This window comes from Odocoileus virginianus, chromosome 31, assembly GCF_023699985.2.
Source record: "Odocoileus virginianus isolate 20LAN1187 ecotype Illinois chromosome 31, Ovbor_1.2, whole genome shotgun sequence".
NCBI lineage: Eukaryota > Metazoa > Chordata > Mammalia > Artiodactyla > Cervidae > Odocoileus > Odocoileus virginianus.
Window position 1 is genome coordinate 16,868,877 of NC_069704.1, and position 27,948 is coordinate 16,896,824.

Consider the following 27,948-nt stretch of genomic DNA (forward strand, 5'->3'; position numbering starts at 1 on the left):
ATCAGCAGATGAATGGATGAGGAAGCTGTGGTACATATACACCATGGAATATTACTCAGTCATTAAAAAGAATTCATTTGAATCAGTTCTAATGAGATGGATGAAACTGGAGCCCATTATACAGAGTGAAGTAAGCCAGAAAGATAAAGACCATTACAGTATACTAACACATATATATGGAATTTAGAAAGATGGTAACGATAACCCTATATGCAAAACAGAAAAAGAGACTCAGATGTATAGAACAGACTTGTGGACTCTGGGAGAAGGTGAGGGTGGGATGTTTCAAGAGAACAGCATTGAAACATGTATATTATCTAGGGTGAAACAGATCACCAGCCCAGGTTGGGTGCATGAGACAAGTGCTCAGGCCTGGTGCACTGGGAAGACCCAGAGGGATCGGGTGGAGAGGGAGGTGGGAGGGGGGACCGGGATGGGGAATACATGTAAATCCATGGCTAATTCATTTCAATGTATGACAAAAACTACTGTAATGATGTAAAGTAATTAGCCTCCAACTAATAAAAATAAATGGAAAAAAAAAAAAAGATTGACTGGTTTGATCTCCTTGCTATCCAAGGGACTCTCAGGAGTCTTCTCCAGTACCATAGTTCAAAGGCATCAATTCTTTGGCATTTTGTCCTCTTTCGGAGAAGGCAATGGCACCCCACTCCAGTACTCTTGCCTGGGAAATCCCATGGATGGAGGAGCCTGGTAGGCTGCAGTCCATGGGGTCACGAAAGGTCTGGACACAACTGAGCGACTTCACTTTCACTTTTCACTTTCATGCACTGGAGAAGGAAATGGCAACCCACTCCAGTATTCTTGCCTGGAGAATCCCAGGGATGGGAGCCTGGTGGGCTGCCATCTATGGGGTTGCGCAGAGTCAGACACGACTGATGTGACTTAGCAGCAGTAGCAGCTGTCTTCTTTGTTGTCCAGCTCTCCTAACTGTATGTGGGAAGACCACAGCCTTAACTATACAGATCTTTGTCTGCAGAGTGATGTCTCTGCTTTTCAATACACAGTCATAGTTTTCCTGCCAAGTAGCAATCGTCTTCTGATTTCATGGATGCATGATTTTTTATACTTATCAAATATAGCCTTTATTAATAATTTTTAGTTGACTTTCTCAGTTTTTGTATGTTTTTTCATTTCTGATCATTATTTTTAGTTTTGTTTTGTGGTTTATTGCATCAATCAGAACTTCTAGAACAATGCTAATAGTGACAGAAGGCTCGCTTAAGTGTTCCCAAAGAGAAAATCCTCTAGCATGTCACTGTCAAGTATATTATTGGTTGTTGGTTCAAGACAGTGGATCTTATTAAAGATGTAGTTTTTATTTTCTAGGTTTAAAATAGCTTTGAAAAGGAGGAGAAGGCTTCCCTGGTGGTTCAGTAGTGGAGAATCTGCCTGCCAGTGCAGGAGACATAGGTATGATCCCTGTTCTGGGAAGATTCCACATGCCACGGAGCAACTAAACCCGTGGACCACAACTACTGAGCCTGTGCTCTAGAGCGTGGGAATCATAACTACTGAGTCCATGCACTGCAACTGCTGAAGCCTGAGAACCCTAGAATCTGTACTCCACAACAAGAAAAGCCACTGCAATGCGAAGCCTGTGCCCTGCAACTAGAGAGTAGCCCCCACTTGCCCCAACTAGAGAAAACCCATGCGCAGAAGCAAACACCAAGCATAGCCAAAATAAAATAAATTTTTAAAAAATTTAATGAGGAGACACTGATTTTTTTTTGTATGTTTTTTGAGCATACCATTGAGGTTAGTTTTAGGATTTTTCTTACTGACTTCCTATTTAAAATAGAAAAATTCTAGACTATTCAATAAAAAGGTAGGTCTGAGTTTGATCCTAGGGTATATGTCAGCTCTAACTCATCCTAGGTCAACAGGAGAGTCTGTTCTGAAAAAAAAAAAAAACATTATTTCTTTGATACATATTATCTCACACACACCTGGCAAATAGACAAATGATGTCAGTATAATGGAGAAGTCATTTTGGCTCACATGCAATTTTCCCCAGCATATTAATATTTCCAAGTAGGCAGACTCAAGTTTTCTCATGATTATTAAAGAGAAAGTCTCAGCAATAAGACCTTCAGCAGGAGGAAAAAAGCTGAAAAACCTAAAGAAGCGACTTACTTTTAAGTGATGGCTGAGTCAGTGGCTTCAAAAAAACCATTACACTTTCCTTCTTTTAAGTTACCTGGAAAAGGTGCAGATGCAGCTGAAGAAGCTATAGGGACAATGCTCTTTGTATTAAAATGATTAATTAAGAAGGCTATGTCCTGGGTCAGATTCTTAATTCTGATGAAAAGGTCTCTATTAGAAGTAAATACCCTCCAAGACCTACTTCTCAAAGAAGAGAGCGAAGTTCCAGTGTTGAAAGCAGCAAGATTTTTCCGGAATACTGGGTGCAAACACCAGTAAACTGGGTTTGTTTGTTTCTTTTTCCTTAGTACTTCTATCAGGACTGTGCTTCCTTACAAAGTTACTTAGTTTTAACTGTTCTTTGCCAATTTGATTTCTCCATCAATCCTATTGTTTTTAGCACCTGAATTTGCACAACATGAGGTGATTTTATTTTTTAATTGTTGTTGAGGTTCTAATCTTGCTCTGTTTTTGTTTTCTTGTATTTTCCAGCTTCACCTGTATGGGGTGGCAGAGAAATGTCTGCATTCCTCACAGAACCATTGGGTCTCATGCAACCTGCTTATCACAATGCAGCCCACTTGAGATTTTTTTTAATCCAGCCAGCTAATAGACATGACGTGTCTGCCATCAAGGAATTTAAGATACTTTATTTAAATATTGAAAGTTTAAACATTTTTCATAGATGGAGTACCTGCAGTGAAGACAGGAGGTGTGCAAATTTCTGAAACATACTCACAAGAGTCTGGCCACTCTCCGGCTCCAACTGTCCTGTTTACAATGCACATCTGTCACCAAACTCCTGATGTTCTCCCACACAACCTGCTCCACCAACAGCCTTCCCCTCCTCTATAAGCAGTAATTCCACCCTCTCAGGCATTCAGACAAAAAGCTGTACTACGGCCTTTGTTCCTCAAGTCATATGCCCCATTCATTCACAAAATGCTGCTGTCTCAATCTTCCAGCTACATCCAGAATCTGAATGTGTCCTCACTTCTCCACGGCTACCACCATTATCTCTCACCTGAGTCACTGCAATAGATTTCTATCTGCTTCTATCCTTGTTGCCTCAACACTAGTTTCAATAAGATGAGACCCTTTTCCTCGGAAAGCCAGAGCATGTTATTCCTTTGCTCAAAAGCCCACAATGTCTTCCAACCTCACTCTAAGCAAAAGTCCAAGTTTCTCTAATAGCCTATAAGAGCCTATGTGCTCTGGCACCAACCACCCCTGACCTGTTCCCTTCCCACCACACACTCCTCCAACCACTCTGGCCTTGTGGCCCCTCCACCTCTCAGGCATGCTTCTATCTCCAGATTCTGTACTTGCTGTTCCCTCTACTTAGAATGGTCCTTCCCAAGTAATCAAGCTGGCTTGCCCCCTCATTTCTTTAAGGTTTTTGCTCAAATGTCATCATCAGAATGAAGCTTTTCTTGATCACCATATTATAAATTGCAAATATACACACACACATACATAGACATTCTCTATTTCCTTTCCCTAGCTTATTTTTCTCCATAGCAGAATGGAGAAACTGCTAAACTATTTATTTTACTTATTTCTGTACCTGTCCAGTCCATTAGAAAAGAAGCCTGTTGTTCTCTGCGGCATCCGCAGTGCCTAGAATGGTTCTTGCTCAATAACTACTTGCTGAGTGACCAAATAAGGCTCACTGAATGATGTGATGAAGGAAGAGTCAAAGATGATGCAAAGTTATGGCGTTCCTCATCACAAGTTCAAGGAATACATGGAAGAAGGTGAACAGTGCACAGAAGTTTATTTTAATGTAGTCATATGGCTAGGTTGTGAAAACTTGTTCAAGAGATTTACTGAGCTGCTTCCTCAGATCAAGGACACTTGAAATTAAAGGGTTTTGAGTGGTTCAACTTGTCAGACCCCCCAACGACTCACAAGATTGTTCTTCTATGATGTGACAAGACATCCAGACACACCAAAACTGAGACTGCAAGGGGAAAAAAGAGCAGAAGCACTGCTGATATGACCAAGGATATACAAGTGTTCTGACTCACAGTGGATACGGAAATCAAACAAGAGGAGACTGCATTCACTTTCCACAGCAGACCAGCTCCCTCACTCAACAGAACGACTGCATTTAAAAAGTAAAGAATCTTATAAATCAATCTGAAAAGAAATTAAAACATTTTAAAAAGAAGAAACTGCATTTTCAGTATCTGTGGTTGCCTCTGAAAGCTATTCTTCAGGGACAGGCCTGAATCATCAAGCATTTGTCCCACTGGTACGGCTCACATGTTCATGAACAAACTGCACGAGCAAAATCCAACCAACAAAAAGTCAATATTCATGACATTCTGAAGACGAATTTGCAAAGCTTAGAATAATCCTAAAACTTCTCACATGTGCTCAACTTGGATGTGTTTTCTATCTCTCATGCTGTGAAAATGTATTCTTTTTCTCAAAAGTGTGGAAATCAATCCTGGAGCTGCCTTCTATGACATAAACCTAGAGTCATAATAAATTGAAATATACCTGACTATTCACCTAGAGTTGCAGAATATGGCTGCTTCTTAAGTGCCACTTTCCTATTGTTAGGTCAAGAATGCTGTGAGTAGCTCCAGGCCTGTAACTGCACTTTGGAGATTAACAAGTTTTATCAAATTATTTTTCAAGTTGACTTTGAACTAATTTTGAAATCTTAATATTAGAGATCTGTTTTATATCGTCAATGTTAAGAATTTAAACTTCACATGAGCCCACACATGTGTGGATTTCAAATTATGTAATCCATTACTTTAAAAGCATAGGTGCTAACATTCCAGCAGGGACAAGGGAATGAAATACAAGGAATGCCTGAGAAACTTTATAGGCTGAAAGAGTTAATGAAGGAACCATGACGGCTAAATGCAATGTGGGATCTTTGATTGAATCCTAGGATAGAAAAAGGGCAACTGTGGAAAACTTAGGAAAATCTGAATAAAGGCTATAGTTTAGTTAATGATATTGCACCAATGTTAGCTTTTTAGTTTTGACAAATGTACCATATCAAGCTGTTAACATTAGTTGAAGCTGGATGCAGGGAATCCAGGAACATTTTCTACTCTTTACAACTCTTGTGTAAATCTAAAATTATTTCAAAATAAAAATTTATTTAAAACGCTCTCATTCTAGAAACACAACAAAAATTTTAGCCATTTAAGGGTGCTCTATTAAAATAAAAATTCAGTGTCACAAAGTTGGTTTCATCTATTGATAATTATTGATACAAAATAAAGCAAGGCTACAGAAATCTGGGATTTCAGCTACTCTCAATATGCAAATAATCAAAAATAGACACACTGAGGAACAACAACAACAAAAAACCTTCCACTGCTCTTTCAGAACAAAACATAAATTCCCAAAACAAAGGAAAACCACGTCAAGATAATTACGATCATATTTATACAGACTTACAGTGACAGTGAAGATCTGAATAAACCATTATTTCAGCTAATGCTGGGTATGAAAGACGCTGTAAATTTGGAAGGTACTTAAAGCTTGTTTCTACATGACGGAATTATAAAAGATTACCTTATTCTTTATGCTTTTCTCTGCAATGGGCATATCAAGATTTAAAATCTGAACAATAAGCATAATACATTTTTCTATTAGCCCACATGATACCGAAATAAAACAACAGGAAGCTATTTCTGCTCCTGCAAGCTCTCATACCCTTTCTCCCCTTTTGTCCTCTCCCACTCCACTGGTTTGGGCTCTGACCAGGTCTCTTTTTATAGCATCTTCAGTCTTGCTGGACCCCTCCACTGAACTCCACTCTATCTTCCCATTCTTTTTTTTTTTTTTTATCTTCCTATTCTTATAAGCTATTTTCCTAAAATTCAGGTTACAACACATCATTTCTCTGTCTAAACAAAAGAAACTCTAAGGCTCTACCTATTGTCTAAAAAAGAAAAAATGGTATTATAAGGGTGAAATAATTCATTGAAGCCATAATTTCAAACCTACCTTTCAAGGCTTAGCCCACTATGTCCCATCATAAATATGGGAATAAATATCTTTCGGTTTAAAGAGACTAAAGAAAAAGAAACTGAAAATCGCTCAGTCATGTCCAACTCTTTGCGACCCCAGGACTATCCAGTTCATGGAATTCTCCAGGACAGGATACAGGAGTGGGCTCAACACCCACCACCAAGCCTCCCCCAAGCCTCTGCTCATGCCCTTCTCATTAATAAAATTACTTACTTTAGCTACTCTTTGCTGAGTGCTTATTATGTGCTAGACACAATGCTAAGAGATTTACAATTAATTTTTTCTATTGTCTTCTTACCAACTCCTAGGGGTATGTGCTACTAAATGAGGAAAAGTCAAAGCTATTAGCTAATTTCCCCAAGGTTACCTGGCAGGTAAGTGGTGGTATAAGAACTTGAGTTCCAATCTCCAAGTTCCAAACTCTGAACACAATCTTCTTGTCAACTTCTATCAATCCATTAAGTCCCAGAATAAATGCTAACTTCTATTACCATTCCCAATTCATCCAGTTGGAAATGATAATCTTTTCCATAGACCCATATGCCTGTTTGTCGTCCCTTGTAGCTCACTCGATAAAGAATCTGCCTGCAATGCAAGAGACCCGGGTTTGATCCCTGGGTTGGGAAGATCCCCTGGAGAAGGACATGGCAACCCACTCCAGTATTCTTGCCTGGAGAATCCCATGGACAGAGGAGCCTGGCAGGCTACAGTCCATGGGGTCACATGAATCAGACACAACTTATTGACTAAACCACCACCACCACCACATGCCTATTTAATTTCCTTTTATAAATCTTAATTCATCCTGCTTTGTATATAGGAAACAATATATATGTCTGTATTACCCATTGGATTCAAGAGCTTTGAGAACAGGAATAGCTAAATTATCCTTTACAACTTGGACTCATGATAATGCCATGGGATAGCAGAACTCAGTAAATGTCAAAGTAGGAAATCATGTTCAGAGAAACTTAGACTTCTATTTAATTCTCTTAGTTGTTCACATACACATACACACACCCATGTTTGAACTACAGCTACCAAGAATTTCACAAGAGCACAAAGAATACAGGTTTTGAAGCTTGACAAACCTGTTCACAAATCTTGGCTCTACTACTACAAAGAAACTATCTGACCTTAGGGGCAACTCACTTAACCAATGTGTGCTTAAGTCTTCATCTGTAACATTAAGACTAATCATAATAGGTGTAAAACAGACAGCACTACATAGCAAAGTAAACTTCTGATAAATAGTTAAATGTTTCTTACGAGAACTTGTTTCATGTCCAGAATGACAGGCCCTCATCTCTTTAAAAAATGGTAGATGTTTCCATAGGAAGATGGCATGAAACACTTAAAATAATAAGACCCAGGATGGTGATGGTGTATGATTAAATGCTAAGTGTTCAGGGGTAGGAATGATCAGCATTGACCAAAAGGAAAGTCTTCCTGAAAGGAACGAATATGAGTTGGCTCATCAGGACAGAATTTGGACAAAAGAGAGAAAAATTCCAAATAAGTTGAACATCATAAGTAAGAGGAGTGAGGCCAGAGTAAAGAAGCTTATTCAAAAAGTGTGCCTCCAGTACAATTTTTGCTTGGTGGACAAAGGCCAGATGAATAAAATAAGGGCAGAGTCCAGAGCAAACTTTGAATATAATACTGGATATACTGCTAAACAGAACAGAAGTGAGAAAAGAGATGCTTCATATGGCTTATAGGAGAACATGCAAAATGAGAATCAGTGGATTATTCAATAAAGGCATGAATAAGAGTTTGTTGTAATAAGCATAAACAAAACCTTACTTGTGAATATATCCTTTGTCTTTATTAGCTTTATTCACTATTTTTATCTCTAACATCAATGTCAGTATTCCCACCTATTCCTGTCTTTTAGCACTATGAGACATATTTGTATGCACAGAGAAATAATAACTTAGAAAACTATTATATTTATTTACACATGACTGGATGTAGATAAAAGACAGAAGACATAGGGCTAAGGGTACCTTACAAGTTAAGAATGCTGTTTGATTCTGAAGACCATCAGAACCAGGAAAAGTAGTTTATTCTTAATGTTAAGAACAAAAAAAAAATTTTAGGCATATTCTTTGAGAGAAAAACAAAGCAATGCCAAGTTGGTTAATGAGCTATGATATTGATATGAACGATCACTGTTCTGTGACAGCTGGTAAAGAATCAGACAATATATACAAACAATATACACAAAACATAACACCTTTTCAAAATGGACTCACACCTTCAAGATTGCTATTGCCTGAATGAAATTCACTCAGTTGCAGTTTTACACAAATCATCCACCATGAAATGGTCTAAGAGCCCAGCATCCTGAGTTTACATATAGATTTTTCAAATCAATGGGCACATATTCAATGAGAACTGAAAAAACTAAAAAGGAAAAACCTAGCTGACAAATATTAATGACAGGAAAAATGTAATCCACTCACCTCCAGTAGTCCATATTAACCACATTGGCAATAAGGAGTAACATAACACCCCTACTTCTAATTCAACATTTTATGTTCTAGAAACAAATTAGGGGTAACTCTTACTCTAGTCAAAATTATTAGCTAACAGAAATAGTTTATACTAAATGGAGAAAGTACTTTGAGAATTACAACGTCAATTTCAAAAAAAAAATATAGGAAAGAAAATTAAAAGCTAAATATGTTGAACCAAATTACTGTATCTAAACATAATACATAATGTGCTAAAAATGCTTATTTTTTTCTTTTTACTATCTCAGTCAGTCAGTTCAGTTGCTCAGTAGTGTCCGACTATTTGCAACCCCATGAACCACAGCACGCCAGGCTTCCCTGTCCATTACCAACTGCTGGAGTCTACCCAAACCCATGTCCATTGAGTCGGTGATGCCATCCAACCATCTCATCCTCTGTTGTCCCCTTCTCCTCCTGCCCTCAATCCCTCCCAGCATCAGGGTCTTTTCCAATGAGTCAGCTCTTCACATCAAGTGGCCAAAGTATTGGAGTTTCAGCTTCAACATCAGTCCTTCCAATGAACACCCAGGACTGATCTCTTTTAGGATGGACTGGTTGGATCTCCTTGCAGTGCAAGGCACTCTCAAGAGTCTTCTCCAACACCACAGTTCAAAAACATCAATTCTTCCAGTGCTCAGTTCTCTTTATAGTCTAACTCTCACATCCATGTATGACTACTGGAAAAACCATAGCCTTGACTAGACAGACCTTTGTTGGCAATGAAATGTCTCTGCTTTTTAATATGCTGTCTAGGTTGGTCATAACTTTCCTTCCAAGGAGTAAGCGTCTTTTAATTTCATGGCTGCAATCACCATCTGCAGTGATTTTGGAGCCCCCAAAAATAGTCAGCCACTGTTTCCCCATCTATTTGCCATGAAGTGATGGGACTGGATGCCATGATCTTAGTTTTCTGAAAGTACTATCTAGTTCCCTTCATATGGTACAAGAAAGGCCAGAGGCTATGAATTTGCCTGTATCCCCTAGCAGATGGGGAAGACATATTTTCAGGAAATGAACTAGCCAATGCTGCAAAAATTCTTTTTTTTTAATTGGTCCATAGGCCATTAATGGAATTTGGGATACCTAAAAATAAAGAGTAAAGAAAACAACCTAAGGCCTGTGTTCTAATTCTTGACAATTTGCTTACAAGCTAAATCATTTTAACTTCTATCAACTTGTTTTCTCATCTGTAAATAGGATGGTTATATCTAACACCGGACAGTTAATGGTGGCTCATTTTCTTCTTTGAAGGACACAAAGTGTCCCCCCAATAATCAAAGGCAGTTCTCTAATTGGAAGGGGGTGCATGAAGATGGCTCTGCACAGTATTACACTGAAAATTGTGAAAACACTGTCTTATCAAGAATGGGGACTTGAGGAAACTATTCCCCAGTTTTCTCTTTCATGCCAGCACTGCCTGGTATAGTGACCACAGATTATATACAGGAACAGTGATATGGGAGAGACAGAGAAGACCAAAAAATGAATATCCACAGTGCAAATTCAGATAAGGTATGCAATAAAAAATTATACTAAAAGTTTTTGCTTAGATTAATTGAATAGAAAAAGTCTGGCCTTCTAGATTCTTGGAAAAATTAAATCCTCTTATCAAGAATTCAACTCAACACTGAACACCTATTATGTGCAAGCTACTATGTAGGTACTATCAAAGACAGAGGAAAACATTAAAAGTCCATGGGGCTTCCCAGATGACTCAGTGGTAAAGAATCCACCTGCCAATGCAGGAGATGCAGGTTTCATACCTGGGTCGTGAAGATCCCCTCGAGAAGGAAATGGCAACCCACTCTGGTATTCTTGCCTGGAAAATCCCACGGACAGAGGAGCATGGTGGGCTACAGTCCATGGAGCCACAGAGTTGGACATGACTTAGCGATTGAGCGCACACATGCACACACACACCTACAACAAGCCCAATACATAAAATAAAAATAATTCAGTTCAGTTCAGTCGCTCAGTCGTGTCCAACTCTTTGCGACCCCATGAATCGCAGCACACCAGGCCTCCCTGTCCATCACCAACTCCTGGAGTCTACCCAAACCCATGTCCATAGAGTCAGTGATGCCATCCTGCCCTCAATCCCTCCCAGCATCAGGGTCTTTTCCAATGAGTCAACTCTTCACATCAGGTGGCCAAAGTATTGGAGTTTCAGCTTCAACATCAGTCCTTGCAATGAATACCCAGGAATGATCTCCTTTAGGATGGACTGGTTGGATCTTTTTGCAGTCCAAGGGATTCTCAAGAGTTTTTTCCAACACCACAGTTCAAAAGCATCAATTCTTCAGCACTCAGTTTTCTTCACTGTCCAACTCTCACATCCACACATGACTACTGGAAAAACCATAGCCTTGACTAGATGGACCTTTGTTGGCAAATAATGTCTCGGTTTTTAAATATGCTATCTAGGTTGGTCATAACTTTCCTTCCAATGAGTAAGCATCTTTTATTTACTATACCAGAAATACAAAAGTATCATGAAGCTAAAACAGACACCGCATAATTCTAAGCCTAGCATTTAAGGTCTACCTTTCAGCCAGGTCTCACACTGCAGATAAACACATACTCCAGTCATTCCACACCACTTTTGCCAAACATATTAAGCACTGTATGCTTCTGTGCTTTTGCTCACATGATTCCTTCAGGCAAAAATTCCTTTACCTAAGTCTTACTGAAGTTATTATTCATCCTTAAGACCAAAGTCCATTCCTTTTGCTTCACAAAGCCTTTCCCACACCCAGCTGTAATTAAGGAAGGTGACTAAAACAGCAACAAAAGGATACAAGGAAATATACAGACAAAAGGAAAGAAATGCAAAATCTGTACCAGAGAAGCTAGAAGGTAAGTTAAAAATTTGTCAGAATCTTCTAGAAAATCATCATCCCATGCTACAGAGAAAATTAACAAATCTAACAAGGTCTGGCAGAAGGAACCCAAGAGGTAAGAGAAAGCCATCAAGATTACGGGATAATAGAAATAACAAAAACCCAGCAGCAAAAATCTGAGAAATGTATCTAGGGATTATGAAACCTAAGGCCTTAAAGTCACAGTTAGCATTTTCATCTATTATTCCAGAAGGACTAAGAAGTATATGGAATGTTAACCACTGGTTAACGTTAATGATAATGGATGGCATTAAAAAACAGAATTTAGTATTTTATCATCTTAAGACACTGGTGCCAGAGGTAAAGAGCCCACCTGTCAACGCAGCGGACATCAGAGACACAGGTTTGATCCCTGGGTCAGGAAGATCCCCTGGAGGAGGGCACGGCAACCCACCCCAGTATTCTTGTCTGGAGAATCCCATGGAGAGGGGAGCCTGGCAGGCTACAGTCCATAGGTTCGCAGAGTTGGACATGACTGAAGCGACTTAGCACAAGACAATGCAAAGATTAAGCATTAACTGTACCAGAGGGCACCTGATTAAGTCTGAAAGAATGCCTTTGCCCAGAAACTGGCTTATTTCATCAGAAGTTCTCAACAGAAGGGCCTTGAACTACAAATGGAAGGGTGGAAGAAAGGATGTAAACTACAGTGAAACTATAATGTATCATTTATCCACCAAACACTCACTGGCCATGTATCTCCTATGTACTAGGCCACAGTATAACGCTGGGGATACAGCAATCAACAAAACAAATTCCTGCTCATGGAGCTTATGGAAGGAGAAAGTCAATAAAAATACGTTAGTGATTTCAGGTGATGATCAGCTTATAGAAAAAGAGAGCCAAGTAAAGAAGGAGAAAATGAGAGGGCTGGGCTGGAAGGGCTGCTTCAGAACTGTGGATGCAAGGCTGGCAGATCTGAGGGTGGAATCAGAGAAGAGGAAGGCTCTGACAAGGACACGTCTGCAGACAAGGCTCAGGGCCAGAACATAAAGAATTAAAACAATGGTAAGAAAGGAGAAGAGGTAGGCAGAGCCAGATGAGAAAGTCTGGATGTCACATTTAAGCGTGATGAAGTTGCTGGAGGGCTCTGAGCTCAGAGATGGGATCTGAGCTGCTCTTTGATCACTCAGGCTGCTGTGAAGAGAAAGGACTATAGGTACCAAGCGCAAGATGCTAATTTGGACTAGGCCAGTGGCAGTAAAGGTGGTACATGTCAGATACTATATGTAAATAAACATGAGAGCCAGTCCTAGGGAAACATTTTTGGAAAAAGGGAAGCATCGCAAAGATGACCTTTCAATATAAGACAGGGGCAGGATGTGTCATACCCAAGCCTTGACTGTCCGTACTCCTTTAATCCTCTCCTCCCCATTGGGTGGTGGACTCCCTGAGAATTTTCTTTCATTGCTATATCTCCAAAGCCCAGCACAATGCTTGGAGTACCAGCAGGTTCTATAAAAAGACTTTTTTTTACCACTAAATCTTGACACTCTAAACACAGGAAACTACAACCTTATAGGTATCATCAAAATTTAGTGTAGGATGAGACTCAACAGTGATCTGTAAACACTGAAGCCCTAACACGTGAACAGGTGATGAAATTCAGAAAGAACTCTAGACTGTTTCAAATAAACAAGTTTATACAGACATTGACTGAGTCTCTGCTACATGTCAGACCAGTGCAATACCCTGAGAACAGAGAGACACTGCCTCTCCTGTCTCCCAGGGAGGTATTCACACCCTGATGACGCAGACAGGTTATATGCCCTCTTCAATGGCAGAGAATGAGAGGAGAGCACACAGTGAGAAACATGTTAGCACCCCCATTTTTAGAAAAGGGAACACCACAAACTTTGCAGCTGAGCTCAACTTCAACTCAAGGTAAAATTCCAGAACAGATGATCAAAAGAGGGTTTGTGGGCACTGAGAAAAGGATAAGGTGAATGGTTAGAACCAGCACATGTACCTGAGAGTAAGTCACACCTGGCTAATGTCATGTTCTTGGTTTGATAGTTAAGAGAACAAATTGGAAAAGAGTTGATATATCTGAATTTTATTACAATGTGTTGATCTCATCTCTAATACTATCTCTCATGATAAGATGGAGGAAAATGGACTAAAATAAGGGTCAAGTATATCTGGAACTGCTAGAATGGTCTTGAGAAAAGAACTGATCAAGTAAACAGAGGTCCTCAAAAGAAATGAAAAATATTTTAAAGTAAAATGATAAATGATACCAAGGCAAAAAGATAATGGCACAGGGAGTAGTTCCAAAGAAAACAGGCCAGCTAGACCACACTACAATGAACCCCACAATCAGTAAGCCCTTCATGAAGACATAAATGATTTGCTGACCAAATTATCAGATGATAAAAACTAGAGGAAGCAATAGCAAATACAACAGATAATAAAGTCGGAATTCCAAAAGCTCATACAATCTGCCAAACTGGGCAAAAATCAACAGCTTTACATTTTCTCAGAAAATTCAACTTTTCTACTTATCTTTTAAAAATCCAACAATACTAGAACATGGTTGGAAGTGTGGGGGGCTGGGAATGACTGAGGGCTTTTGGTGGACATCAAGCTAATGTAAGTAAAGTTGCTGAAAAGGCTAATGCAACCTTTGCATGTGTGCGTACTCAGTCATGTCTGACTCTTCGCAACTCCGTGGACTGTATCCTGCCAGGCTCCTCTGTCCATGAAATTTTCCAGGCAAGAATACTAGAGTGGGTTGCCATATCCTACTCCAGTGGATCTTCCTGACCCAGGGACTGAACCATCTGCATCTCCTGCATTGGCAGGCAGGTTCTTTACCACTGACCACCTGGAAAGCCCCATGCAACTTTAGGTAACACTAAGAATTCAGAAGAAAGAACTGACTACATCTAGTCTACTGAGTTCCTTTCTATGCACCACACTTCAGTGGAACTGTTAAACTAGAATTCACTCATACAGATAAGAGACTTGAGTAACTTCTAGTAGTGGCTAACTGAACATATGCATTTAATGCTGCTGCTGCGTTGCTTCAGTCGTGTCTGACTCTGTGTGACCCCACAGACAGCAGCCCACCAGACTCCGCCATCCCTGGAATTCTCCCAGTAAGAACACTGGAGTGGGTTGCCATTTCCTTCTCCAACGCATGAAAGGAAAAAGTGAAAGAGAAGTTGCTCAGTCGTGTCCGACTCTTCACAACCCCATGGACTGCAGCCCACCAGGCTCCTCCATCCATGGGATTTTCCAGGCAAGAATACTGGAGTGGGATGCCATTGCCTTCTCCGGCATTTAAAGCTTCTCCCTACCAAAATGCCACTTAAATGACAGTAGAGGAATTCAAAATATCTGGAACTAGGATTTAGGTAGGAGAGAGACAATTAACCTAGCAGACTCCAAGAAACTAAATTCTGAGTCAACAGTGGGAAAGGGCAGGAAGCAAACCGATTAATGCCATAAAACGCTCCCAAACTTCAGCAATTTGTGGTATATGACATCTCTGGAACCAGAGGAGACAAACCAGAGGAGGATTCATGCAAGGGAGCTGTGAGACCCTTGGAGCAGGAAGGAACTAATTGCCCCTCCTCTATCCAGAAAAGTTATGGGCAAGGGGAGAGAAAACAAAAGGAATAAGTGCAAATTTACAAAGTAAATACTGAGACCAAGGCCTTCTCCATTTTCTTTCCCTGCTTGGGTCCCAGAATTCTAGCAGTCAGACAAATACTCTCCAGGAGATGAGAAGAGATTTCCCGGAGAAAATCCGATCCATTAAAAAAAAAAAAAAAAAGACCAAAACACACTGACACTGAGTGTTTCCAAGAAAACAGGGGCTGGCCAAACCACCCTACGGAGCTTCCCCGGTAGCTCAGACGGTAAAGAATCTGCCTGCAATGCAGGAGACTCAGGTTTGATCCCTGGGTCGGGAAGATCCCCTGGAGAAGGGAATGGCAACCCATTCCAGTACTCTTGCCTGGAGAATTCCACGGATAGAGGAGCCTGGCAGGCTATAATTCACGGCTCGCAAAGCGTTGGACATGACTGAGTGACAAACACACAGACCACCCTATAGTGAACCCCACAGTCAATTACCCCATCCCCAAATGAATACAGTGCCTTCAACAAGCTTTTGGAGCCTGGCACTTAAACAATGAGCAGATAACTAAGTACTACCAGACAGTCAAGGAAGAAACCTTTAACATGAATGCAGAGACAAACAGAAGAAACTAAGTTGGAAGAAACAGATGATGCAGATAGAGAGAGAAGTGAACTTAAAACAAATGCACACACATACGCACAGAGAAAAGATGGCACAAAAATAAACAATAATGATGAGAACAGAGCAAGAATACCCTATGAAATGAAGAACTCGTAGCAGAAATAAAAATGTAATAGAAAGACAAATAGAACTAATCTAATAGAATATGGATTAGAAGACAAGGAGTTCAGAAATGAAAGAAAAGGTAAGAAAAGAAAGGAACAAGGAAAACAGGTGGGGAAAAAAAATCAAAGAATTCAGGAAAAAAACTTCCTAACCACAAAATATAAATTTCCAGATTGAAATATCCCCACAGTGCCCAGCATAATGGATGAAAACAGATCCACAAAAAAGGCACATCACTGAAAAATGTCAGAAGATGGATTACAAGGAAGACCCTAAAAGGTTCCAGAGAGAATTTTAAAAGTTCAATACAAAAAAAAAAAAAAAAAAAATCAAGAACCAGAATCAGACTTCAATAGCTATCCTAGCAGGAAGAAGACAAAGGAAAAACACATTTTAAATTCTGAGAGAAAATAATTTCCAATCTAGAATTCTAAATCCAGCCAAATATTAAATATGCATGAAGTAAGAATAAAAATATGCAAGTTATCAAAAAATTACATGTATCCGTTTCTCAGGAACCTACTAAAGGAGGTCTTTTTTTCCCAAATTAAGGGAATAAATCAAGAAAGAAAACATCAGGGCAGGAAAACTGATGAGAGAAATCAAAGGCTCAATAAATGGAGAACTATGCCACATTCACAGACCGGAAGACTCAATATTACTGAACAGACTCTTTCCTAATTGACCTACAGTTGCAGGGCTTCCCTGGTGGCTCAGACAGTTAAGAGACTTGGGTTCGATCCCTGGTTCAGGAAGATTCCCTGGAGAAGGGCATGGCAACCCACTCCAGTATTCTTGCCTGAAGAATCCCATGGACAGAGGCACCTGGAGGGCTAGTCTATGGGGTCTCAAAGAGTCAGACATGAGTGACTAACACTTTCACTTCACTATAGTTGCAACACAAGCCAAATCAAAATCCCAGCAGGATTTGGGGGGTAGATATTGATAAACTGATTTAAAAATGTATAAGGAAAGACAGAAGACTAGAATAGACAAAATAGTTTTCTACGTTACTCACACCACTTGATTTCAATATATACTATAAAGCTACCATAATCAAGACCATTTGGTATTAGTGTCAAGACAAACACATCAATGAAATAGAAAACTCAGACCCATATACATATGGCTAATATTTGGGAAAGGTACAAAAGCAATTCAATGGCAAAAAGTATAACCTTTTCACCAAAGTGTACTAGAATAATTAGATACTCTATCTCCAAGCCAAGCTTCAGCAATACGTGAACCGTGAACTTCCAGATGTTCAAGCTGGTTTTAGAAAAGGCAGAGGAACCAGAGATCAAATTGCCAACATCCGCTGGATCATCGAAAAACAAGAGTTCCAGAAAAACATCTATTTCTGCTTTATTGACTGTGGCAAAGCCTTTGACTGTGTTGATCACAATAAACTGTGGAAAATTCTGAGAGAGATAAGAATACCAGACCACCTGACCTGCCTCTTGAGAAACCTGTATGCAGGTCAGGAAGCAACAGTTAGAACTGGACATGGAACAACAGACTGGTTCCAAATAGGAAAAGGAGTGCATCAAGGCTGTATATTGTCACCCTGCTTATTTAACTTATATGCAGAGTACATCATGAGAAACGCTGGGCTGGAAGAAGCACAAGCTGGAATCAAGATTGCTAGGAGAAATATCAATAACCTCAGATATGCAGATGACACCACCCTTATGGCAGAGGATGAAGAGGAACTAAAAAGCCTCTTGATCAAAATGAAAGAGGAGAGTGAAAAAGTTGGCTTAAAGCTCAACATTCAGAAAACTAAGATCATGGCATCCAGTCTCATCACTTCATGGGAAATAGATGGGGAAACAGTGGAAACAGTGTCAGACTTTATTTTGGGGGGCTCCAAAATCACTGCAGATGGTGGTCACAGCCATGAAATTAAAAGATGCTTACTCCTTGGAAGGAAAGTTATGACCAACCTAGATAGCATATTAAAAAGCAGAGATATTACTTTGCCAACAAAGGTCCGTCTGGTCAAGGCTATGGTTTTTCCAGTGGTCATGTATGGATGTGAGAGTTGGACTGTGAAGAAAGCTGAGCGCTAAAGAATTGATGCTTTTGAACTGTGGTGTTGGAGAAGACTCTTGAGAGTCCCTTGGACTGCAAGGAGATCCAACCAGTCCATCCTAAAGGAGATCAGTCCTGGTGTTCATTGGTAGGACTGATGCTGAGGCTGAAACTCCAATACTTTGGCCCTCTCATGTGAAGAGTTGACTCATTGGAAAAGACTCTGATGCTGGGAGAGATTGGGGATAGGAGGAGAAGGGGACGACAGAGGATGAGATGGCTGGATGGCATCACCGACTTGATGCACATGAATTTGGGTGAACTCTGGGAGTTGGTGATGGACAGGGAGGCCTGGAGTGCTGTGATTCATGGGGTTACAAAGAGTCAGACACAACTGCGTGACTGAACTGAACTGAACTGATGCAAACAAAAAAACAAAATCCCAATCTATACCCCAAACTTTATCTAAAAATGAACTCAAAATGTATCCTAGACATATGTGTCAGATGTGAAAACAGAATATTGTAGGTTAGTGTGTTACCTTGCTTCTTAGCTGGGGAAATGATATGAAAATCTGGAGTCTGCTTACTCCTGATATAGGCTATCAGGCAGTTCTGTGGTTTTCAGACTCTCTTCTCATCCACACCCTCAGAGATCCCTAGGCCTTAGACTCCTGCTATTAGAGGCAGAGATAAATACCAGTGTTCAATCCGCCAAGTTGACTAGATTTATTGGTCTCATTCCAAACACAGATATCCTAAATTTTCCCCAGGTCTTCTAACTTAAAGGCAAAACGGACGTTTTCTTCCTCCAACTCTATTTCACCATATCTTTTCTTCCATCCTTTCCCCTGTTTATTTTTCTTACTCAGAGTTGCAAAATAAAGCTACACAGCCAGTTTTTTTTTTTTTTTTAGAAAACTGCCTTTATTCTATTAGTTGGAAAAATTAACTGGTACAGAAAAAAAGTTTAGTCAGCTGGAGAGGAGAGAGAAACTGAGGGCCGCCCAAGAGAACGGGCAGCTCCTCTGGGAGGGAACCTGGGTACAGTGAGAAGAAACAGCACTATGAACTAGAGCCAGACCCTGCAGTCCAGGTGAGACAGGTTATGCCACCTTCTGAGTGTCCAAGTGCCTCAGGCAGAAGACTGAATTCCTATTTACTTAGCCCAGCTCTGGGGAAGGGGGTGCTGGAATATGTGGGGCCGAAATGGGGGGACATGGCCATCTTTTATCCGAGAAACTGACAAAACGGGAGTTTAAAAAATCAATTTTCCATCTGACTTTATTTTCAAATACACTTTCTTAAAAAAAAACAAAAAAACAAAAAAACCAATACACTTTCTGTGAAGATGACAAATATCAGTATTAGGAATCCAATTATACAAAAAATACTACATCTAGTCTGGGGTGGATATATTTATTTTTGGTAATATACATTAAGCGGCACTAATTACACAATAACTATAAAGTAACTAACATGAAACCACAGAACTGTAACTTTACCACAGCTGCGCGGACTTGGGCCTTTCTGGCTGAGCACATATTCAAAAAACTGGATAGCCACCCAGAGCCATGCCAATGAAATCTGTTAAAAGGAGCAAAGCTCTGAGGTGGTGACTCACCAGAGTACCGTGCAGCTGATAGATGACAGACAGGACATGTTAGTTATAAAGTAGTTACAGCCTAATTCACAAAAGTTACCAACGGTTTCTCTTTCCAGAAAGAAGCAAGAAGTTACAAAATCCCTTGAATTAGCGCCTGGTGTGTCAGGTGGGAGTGCAGAGGAGGGCTGTTAGAGCAGTGTCAGAAGGACCCTGGTGGGTCAGGTGGGTTGGACATCATTAATAATCATGGTTGCCTTCTAAATACTGGTAGCAAGATGACTTCTGATTTGTAATCTTAGGTAAATTATAGATAAATGAAAAAGGCCAGTAATCATACACTAAGATTAATAAACAGCACTTCAAAATTAACCGCATGAGGGCTGTGCTTGCAGCAGGGGTTTCACAAGACAAGGCACCCAGATTTTTTCTTCCCACGTCTGGCTTGCAGAGCAGCTCTCGTGGCCATTTCAAAAACCTCCCTCACTCCATCTTTGGTCTTTGCTGAACACTCCATGTACCCAAAAACACCAATCCTGTTTGCCATATCTCTGCCTCCTTCGGGTTTTACTGGCTCCTGCTTCATCTTGGCTAGCTCCCGCCTTGTGCGCTCAGCGTTTCGAAGATCCTTCTTGTTCCCAACCAGGATGATGGGCACGTTGGGACAGAAATGCTTGACTTCCGGAGTCCATTTTTCTGGGATGTTTTCTAAACTATCAGGGCTGTCAATGGAGAAACACATCAGTATAACGTCGGTATCCGGGTAGGAGAGAGGCCTCAAGCGATCATAATCTTCCTGCCCAGCTGTGTCCCACAAAGCCAACTCTACCTGCTTTCCATCCACTTCAGTATCTGCCACATAGTTCTCAAACACCGTAGGGACATACACCTCTGGGAACTGGTCCTTGCTAAAGACAATGAGCAAGCAATCTTGCCACAGGCTCCATCTCCAACAATCACCAGTTTCTTCCGGATGGCAGCCATTGCTTACAAATGTGCTGCAAGAGCCACGGCTTGTATGGCAGAAGTTCTACAAAGTGCCCTGAACTTCTCAGATGAAAGGCACTCAGGCGACGACTCCGAGTCCGACCTCTCCGCGCAGAGGACGCCTGTCCGCGAGTCGCAAGCTCGAAGACTATGGCGGGTGGCTGAGGAGACGGTGGGTGGCTGAGGAGATGGAGGGTGGCTGAGGAGGTAACCGACGGAGAGCGACGGGCGGGGAGCGCGAGAAACCAAGCCACGGCCAGTTTTAAAACACGTTTTAATGAAATTTTCTTAGTACGTGGGTTCCACATAACTGGGACACCAACTCAAGAAAGATGAAGTGAATACGTGGTATGATGTGAAGGGAGATCTCAAATTGCTAACTTTGAAACAGGCCTGAGAAGCGAGGAGCCCAGACTGGAGCTACAGGAGATGTCCTGTCGGGAAACTAAAATTAATTAATATCTAAGGGGACTTCCCTGGTGGTCCTTTGGCTAAGACTCCATGATCCTAAGGGTTAAACCCCTGGTCAAGGAACTAGATTTCACACGCTGCAACTAAAGATTCCACATGCTGCACCTAAGACCCAGCGCAGCCAAAAAAATAAAAATAAAATAACAACTATTTTTTAAAAAGACTATCAGAGGTATCTGTGCTGACTCAAAGAAATTCACACAACCAGGTAAGAATGTAGAGGTCAATTAGTCCTCAACAAGTACACAGAAAACCAGGTAAACAGCAAAACACGACAATTATCTCCAAGAGCAACACAAGATTATGCAGGAATGATGAAATACTACATGAGTCAGCTTAAAGAGCATTTATACAGTCATAATGAAAGGACCTGAAGATCAGTCCAAACAGAACCGTGACACCTCTACAGTAGGATAGGGGGACTGGAAGCAAGTACATGGAACATAAGTGCAATCTTCATCTTCCACAGTGGAGGCCAAAATTAATGCCAAAAACTAGAGTCAGGTGGCAGCAATATAAGCATGTTAGAGATACAGAGAGAAATAGCAAAAAGACTTAGTTCAAAGATTTAAAAGTGATGGCCTCAGGGAAGCATAAAATGGGGGAAAGCCTTTTTAAAAAATAACAATTCTGCTTCTAATGTTTGACTCTTTAAAAATATAGGCATGTATAGCTTTGATAAAAATAAAAATTAAATAAACTTAAAAAAAAATCAAAGCTTAAAGGGGAAAAAAAAGAGAAGCCCAGACTAATACAGAATCTGGAAGCATGATACTTAGAAATGGCAGTATAAACTAAGGGTTTTTAAGTTTAAATGTATACTACTCAGTACACATTAAGGATGATTTCAGTTGTTTTATCTTCAATTATTCTATATAGCTAGTGGGTGCAGAACTAGAATCAGCAGTAAAGTTACATGGACAGAGAGGTCACCTGTGCAAAGAAGCAATTTCTAATAACTGCCTGAAAGTGGAGTTAACCGACTCAGGAAGCAGTGAGTTCTCTGCTGAAGGGAGGTATTTAAGCAGAGCCTGGACAAAACCATTTAGTGGATGTGATATCTTGGTAGGTTGGAATACAGAACTCTAAGTCCCCGCCAGTTGTGAAATTCTGTAAAAGGATTCCTGGTAATCATGTCCTTTGAATTAGCACCTTCCAAAGTGGGACTGGTAACACTGGTAGGCGCAGCAGTTTAGGTACTCAGGACACACAAGCTTCTTCCTTCTACCTTATCTCCGGCTCTTTTCAGCTTTCAATTTTTCATTTCAGAAGTCTTAAGTATATTTACATTTCATTACAAATCATCTAAGATATTTGGAAGCAGATGAGATATAAATAGACTTAAACAGCAGAAGAGAAAATGCACGTCTGGATAGGAGAAAACTGGAAAAGAAACGAGAAGATGGTCTGACTGGTGGTAAGAAATGAAGAATGGTACCCACTCCAGTTATTCTTGCCTGGAGAATTCCACAGACAGAGGAGCCTGGTGGGTTAGAGTCCATGGGGTCACAAAGACTGAGCAACTAACCCAAGAAATGAAGAATCAATTCTGAGTCCTCTGGTTCGGAGACTAATCGACACTAAACAGGTCACGGTGCCCAGTTAGGTAAGAACACCTGGGTTTGCTGGCAGGGTGACAGGGCAGAGATCTGTGGCTCAGTCACTAGACATAGATGAGCCGCAAGAGAGCCACCTGAGATTAGAGAACAGCAAAGGGACACTTCTGACTTGTTCTACCTTAAATATAAAGTTCCTAGAACCTAGTACCATCAAAGAACACAAATCACTCTGCTTAAATGCTGGTCATTTCAATGGGGAAATAAAGATATTAAACAAAGTATAGGTCCTATCTTTTTTAGGGATCACCTCAAGAATGACTCATCCACAGTATTCAGGGAAGTTTTACATTATTTTCTACTCAAGGACAGTAACTTAACTTTCATTCCATGTCATAAAATACTGTTATGACTACAGAGACAATAAATTTAGCCCAAAGCTTACCAAACTCCATTCTTAATCAGTTAAGAGTTGACACAGAACACACTTCAAAAATAATGTTTAGGGAACTTCCCTGGCGGTCCAGGGGTTAGGACTCTGTGCTTCCACTGCAGGGGACACAGGTTCAATCCCTGGTTAGGGAACTAGATCCCACATGCTGCAACAAAGACCTGGCGCGGTCAAGTAAGTAAATACGTAAATAAAAATTAGAATCTATCAAGAAATTATCGGCATCGTGCACTCAGTAAATGGTGTACCTTTTCTGGGGCTACTGAAGAGAGACTCAGGAGAGCTCCGACACTCTGTGGATGCCCCTCAGCCCTCCTTGTAACAGACTGAACACTTCAAGGGAAAGGCTCCTTCTTGGTTGAATCCAGTCCTTAGAATCCTGAGTAGCACAATGCTCAGTAAATGCTGAACCAAAACAAAGCATGTGACAGGCCTGGAATTTTCTCTGTATTCTACCAACATTCTGATTTTCTTCCTTTTTTTTCAGGGCCTTCCCCTCATTCCTGAGCTCCTCACAAGCAGGCGTCATTTCTGCAGGCCGCTCTCTACCCTTCTGGCCACACTTTGAACAAAATAAGCAGTATTTGTGGCTCTATCCACTCTGCTCCAGGCAGGCACTGGGAAGATGGGCCAGAAGACCTGTCACCGTACACCTGCACAGTGATGGAGCTAAAAGTAAATCTTTTCTCATAAATCTATTGAGCAATGCTGACCACCTAGCATACTTTCAGGTGCTGACAAGGCTGTGGTCTCTAGCTTATGATATGCTTTTTTACCTGACTGGCTAGTATTAATGTCTTCACCAAGACTTCATTATAATGTGGGAAAACATGCAAACAAGGGCAGTTTTAAAATCACCAGAATTAACTAAAAACATTTCACATAGTGGCTTCTTTTAATTTTCTGGTTCATTCCCATTTCCTTCCATTGAAAGGTCACCTTTATTTTCATACTAAATTTGATAGGAAACATGAGCATCACAGGGCTTCCCTTGTGGCTCAGCGGTAAAGAATACACCTACAATGTGGGAGACCTGGGTTCAATTCCTGGGTTGGGAAGATGCCCTGGAGAAGGAAAGGCTACCTACTCCAGGATTTGGGCCTGGATAATTCCATGGACTAATAGTCCATGGTGTCAAAAAGAGTCGGACACGACTAATCAACTTTCACTTTTCATGAGCATCACAAACTAAATTTCTAGTCTCTGAATAACCCATGTGCTTAGTCACTCAGTCATGTCCAACTATTTGCAACCCCATGGACTGTAGCTCACCAGGCTCCTCTGTCCATGGGATTCTCAAAGCAAGAATATTGGAATGCGTTGCCATTTCCTTCTCCACTGACTATCCCATGCCCACACCACATATATTCAATAAATATTTATTGAGGATCTATTATTTGCTTGGTCTTCCCTGGTGGCTCAGTAGGTAAATAGTCTGCCTATAATGTGGGAGACCTGGGTTCAATCCCTGGGTCGGGAAGATCTTCTGGAGAAGGAAATGGCAACCCACTCCAGCATTCTTGCCTGGAGAATTTCACGGACAGAGGAGTCTGGTGGGCTACAGTCCATGGGGTCACAAAGAGTCAGACACAACTGAGTGACCAACACTTTCACTTACTTTCATTATTTGCTTGGCCCCTGTAATATCACCTCTGTCCTGTATTCCTTCTCCAACAAAAGATAATCAGCATTCAATCAGCAGGTCCCATCTACCGAAGTCCATGTGGAGTGCTGAGTAATAACTCCAACTACCCCTGCCACAGACCAGGGCTAAAGGAGAAAACCCCCAAAGCAGATGGCTGCTCCCCTCACTTGCTGTTGGCCCAGCTGGCCTCACAGCAGTTCTATTCTGAAGTTCTCAAGTTGAAGGATCCTTCTGTAAACTCTTAACCTCCCTACCTTCTTGGAAATCTCAAAACTATAAATCTGAGAAATTATTCACGTGAAAGGCTTTATCATTATCCTAATATACTTGAGTAACAACATTTATTTACACTATCTTGCCAATATTGTAAAGAACATGTTGAAGTCTGTGATGTGCTCAAACTCAGTTTCAAACCTTCTAAGCACTTCCGGACTAAGGGTTGCTTGATCAAGAACATTCCTGCTACCACGCTCACTTAAAGAAACTGAGAAGGAATACTTCAAGCACTGTTTCTCAAAGTATGTCCTGTAGGACAACAGTTCCTCAAGATGCAATGGAAAAAAGAAAAAAAAAGAAATGTTAGGGACAAATGAATTGAAGGCCAGTTAAGCCAAGTTAGACTGGTTTCTGGTGTGGGGATGTGGATTGTGGGACAGCGAGCCTTTAATAGACTGATATGCTGATGTGGTGGAGAAGGAAATGGCAACCCACTCCAGTATTCTCGTCTGGAGAATCCCATGGACAGAGGAACCTGGAAGGCTACAGTCCATGGGGTTGCAAGAGTTGGACACGAGCACCATGCTGATGTGGTTCCACAAATGGGTGTGGGGTATGGAATGAGCAAGAACTCGACAAGCTTTTCTGATCTCAGAATCCTTTCTTAGAAGACCACGTTGTAGCCCTGGCACTATAAGAGCACATACTTGGGGAAACACTGCCTACAGTATTTGTAAGTAACATTTGTATCCTTACATAGAGGGCATATGCAGCACTGCCTACAGCAGGGAGGCTGGTGAGCAGCAGGGCCTGGTGAGCAGCAGGGAGCCTGGTGAGCAGCAGGGCCTGGGGCAGTACGTCCCCGCTAGGGGCTTCCTACTCTGTGTGCTTATCACTACCTCAACAGAATCATGTGTTTCCACTTGGTCCAGGATTACTTTTTCAGATTAAACTATAAACCTTTCAAACATTATTACCAAAACTAGAACTGCATTCAATTTTAAAATGAAGTATCTTATTAAAATATTATTCCCATATCTTCAAAACTGAAATCTGCTTCAACCACCAATGTCTATTCCAAATGTTTTTCTTGACGTAAAAGCAGGGCTAGTTTCAAAATATATTTAATATATTAGGCTTTACAACTTGATGTTTTCAGACTGTTCTCCAACACATGATGTTTTTAGAGTTTATGAACAGACAAAATCACGTGCAATATTTCAAAATCCATTTGGAAAAAACTGAGGTTTTAAACTGAAGTTTAGTTTAAAAAACAAACTCCACAGCTTTTGCTCTAGAGGTAAAAAAAAACTCTGCCCTTGTAATTTGATCTTTATGTGCATGCAAATCACCTGTGCCATAGTTTTCAACTTCACATGGCCATTTTCTTCACCTCCTTTCTTACTGCTCTCCTGAGCCTTTTTGATACTTGATATTAAATAGTATCAATTTAATTAATTAATTATACATTAACCCTTCCAAAGGTGATGGATCTGCCAAGACTATATATAGATGCTTTCGAAATGTGGTGTTGGAGAAGACGCTTGAGAGTCCCTTGGAGATCAAACCAGTCAATCTTAAAGAAAATCATCCCTGAATATTCATTGGAAGGACTGAGGCTGAAGCTCCAACACTCGCGCCACGCGATGCAAAGAGTCAACTCATTGGAAAAGACCCTGATGCTGGGAAAGGGTGAAGGCAGAAGGAGAAGAGCATGACAGAGGATGAGATGGTTGGATATCACCACCGATTCAATGGACATGAACTTGGGCAAACTTCAGGAGACGGTGAGGGACAGGGAAGCCTGGCATGCTGTAGCCCATGGGGTTTCAAAGAGTCGAACGCAACTTGGGGACTGAAGAACAGCAACAATATATGTATAGATATATCTATTCCTTATTAAAACTGTATTTTTGAGAATCTGAGTTATGAGAAAAGGACACAACTGTAGTCACATTCAGTAAATATACTGCCATGATAGACTTGCGCTTAGAGAATGCAGAAGGGCCTAGGAGGAAATGCAAAGCAGTCAAGGTCCCTGGAGCCTGAAGTTTATAACCACCACTTACACAGAACCGAAGGCAAACTGTCACAATCTGACCTCCAGTTTAGGGTGCAGTGACTGAGAACCAACACCCCTCTCCTCCCCGCCCCCGGCCCCCCCACCCTGCCCTGCCACACACACACTTTAAAGCCAGAATAGTACAATCTCTGAATTTTAGGGAAGAAAAACTGATATCTAAGCTACATTTACTATAGTATTTAAATATAGTCCTCAGTACAACAGATGGAAGAGAATGCAGTGCACTAGGAAATGCACAGGCTTTGAACTACCCCAGCCTTTACACGCCTTCAGGGACCTTGGACAAGCTGCCTAAACTTTCTGAGCCTAGTTTCTCTCTCCCTCTTTTTTTTTTAAGATTGTAGTTGATTTATAATGTTGTGTTAGTTTCAGGTGTACAGAGAAGTGCTTCATAATATACATATATTCTTTTCCTGATTCTTTTCCATTATAAATTATTGCGAGATACTGAATAGAGTTCCCTCTGCTACAGGAGGTCATTAATCTATTTTATATATAGCAGTGTGTACACATTAATCCAAAACTCTTAATTTATCCCCCTACCTTTCTCTTTTGGTAACCATTATTTTCTATTTCTGGTTTGTAAATAAGTTCATTTGTATCATTTTTAGATTCCACATATAAGTAGTATCATATTTGTCATTCTCTGTTCTGACTTAACTTCACCTAACATGATAATCTGTGTCCATCCATGTTGCTGCAAATGGAGCCTCAGTTTCCTAATATGTAAAATGGGGCTAAAACTGACACTCATCTCTGAGTTGCAAAAACACAGTGAAATTTATTATATGACAGCAGACAACTAGGGACTGGAAGCAGGGAAAACCCAGAGGTCTACTCTCATATTCCATGCCGTTGCTTTCCCCTGGGAGACCACCCATCCTTACAGCATCTCCTTTATGCACATGACTTAGAACATTTTCTGAAATCCAATTCGA

At 40.7% G+C, this 27,948-nt stretch overlaps 1 protein-coding gene and 1 pseudogene across 3 annotated transcripts in view; both read right to left on the reverse strand.

Moving 5' to 3' along the window:
• The window catches only part of SLC44A1 (solute carrier family 44 member 1), a 208,509-nt gene that overhangs the window by 169,071 nt on the left and 11,490 nt on the right, over nucleotides 1–27,948 (reverse strand). The window lies entirely within an intron of this gene.
• On the reverse strand, nucleotides 18,898–20,769 carry LOC110122096 (transforming protein RhoA pseudogene; annotated as a pseudogene).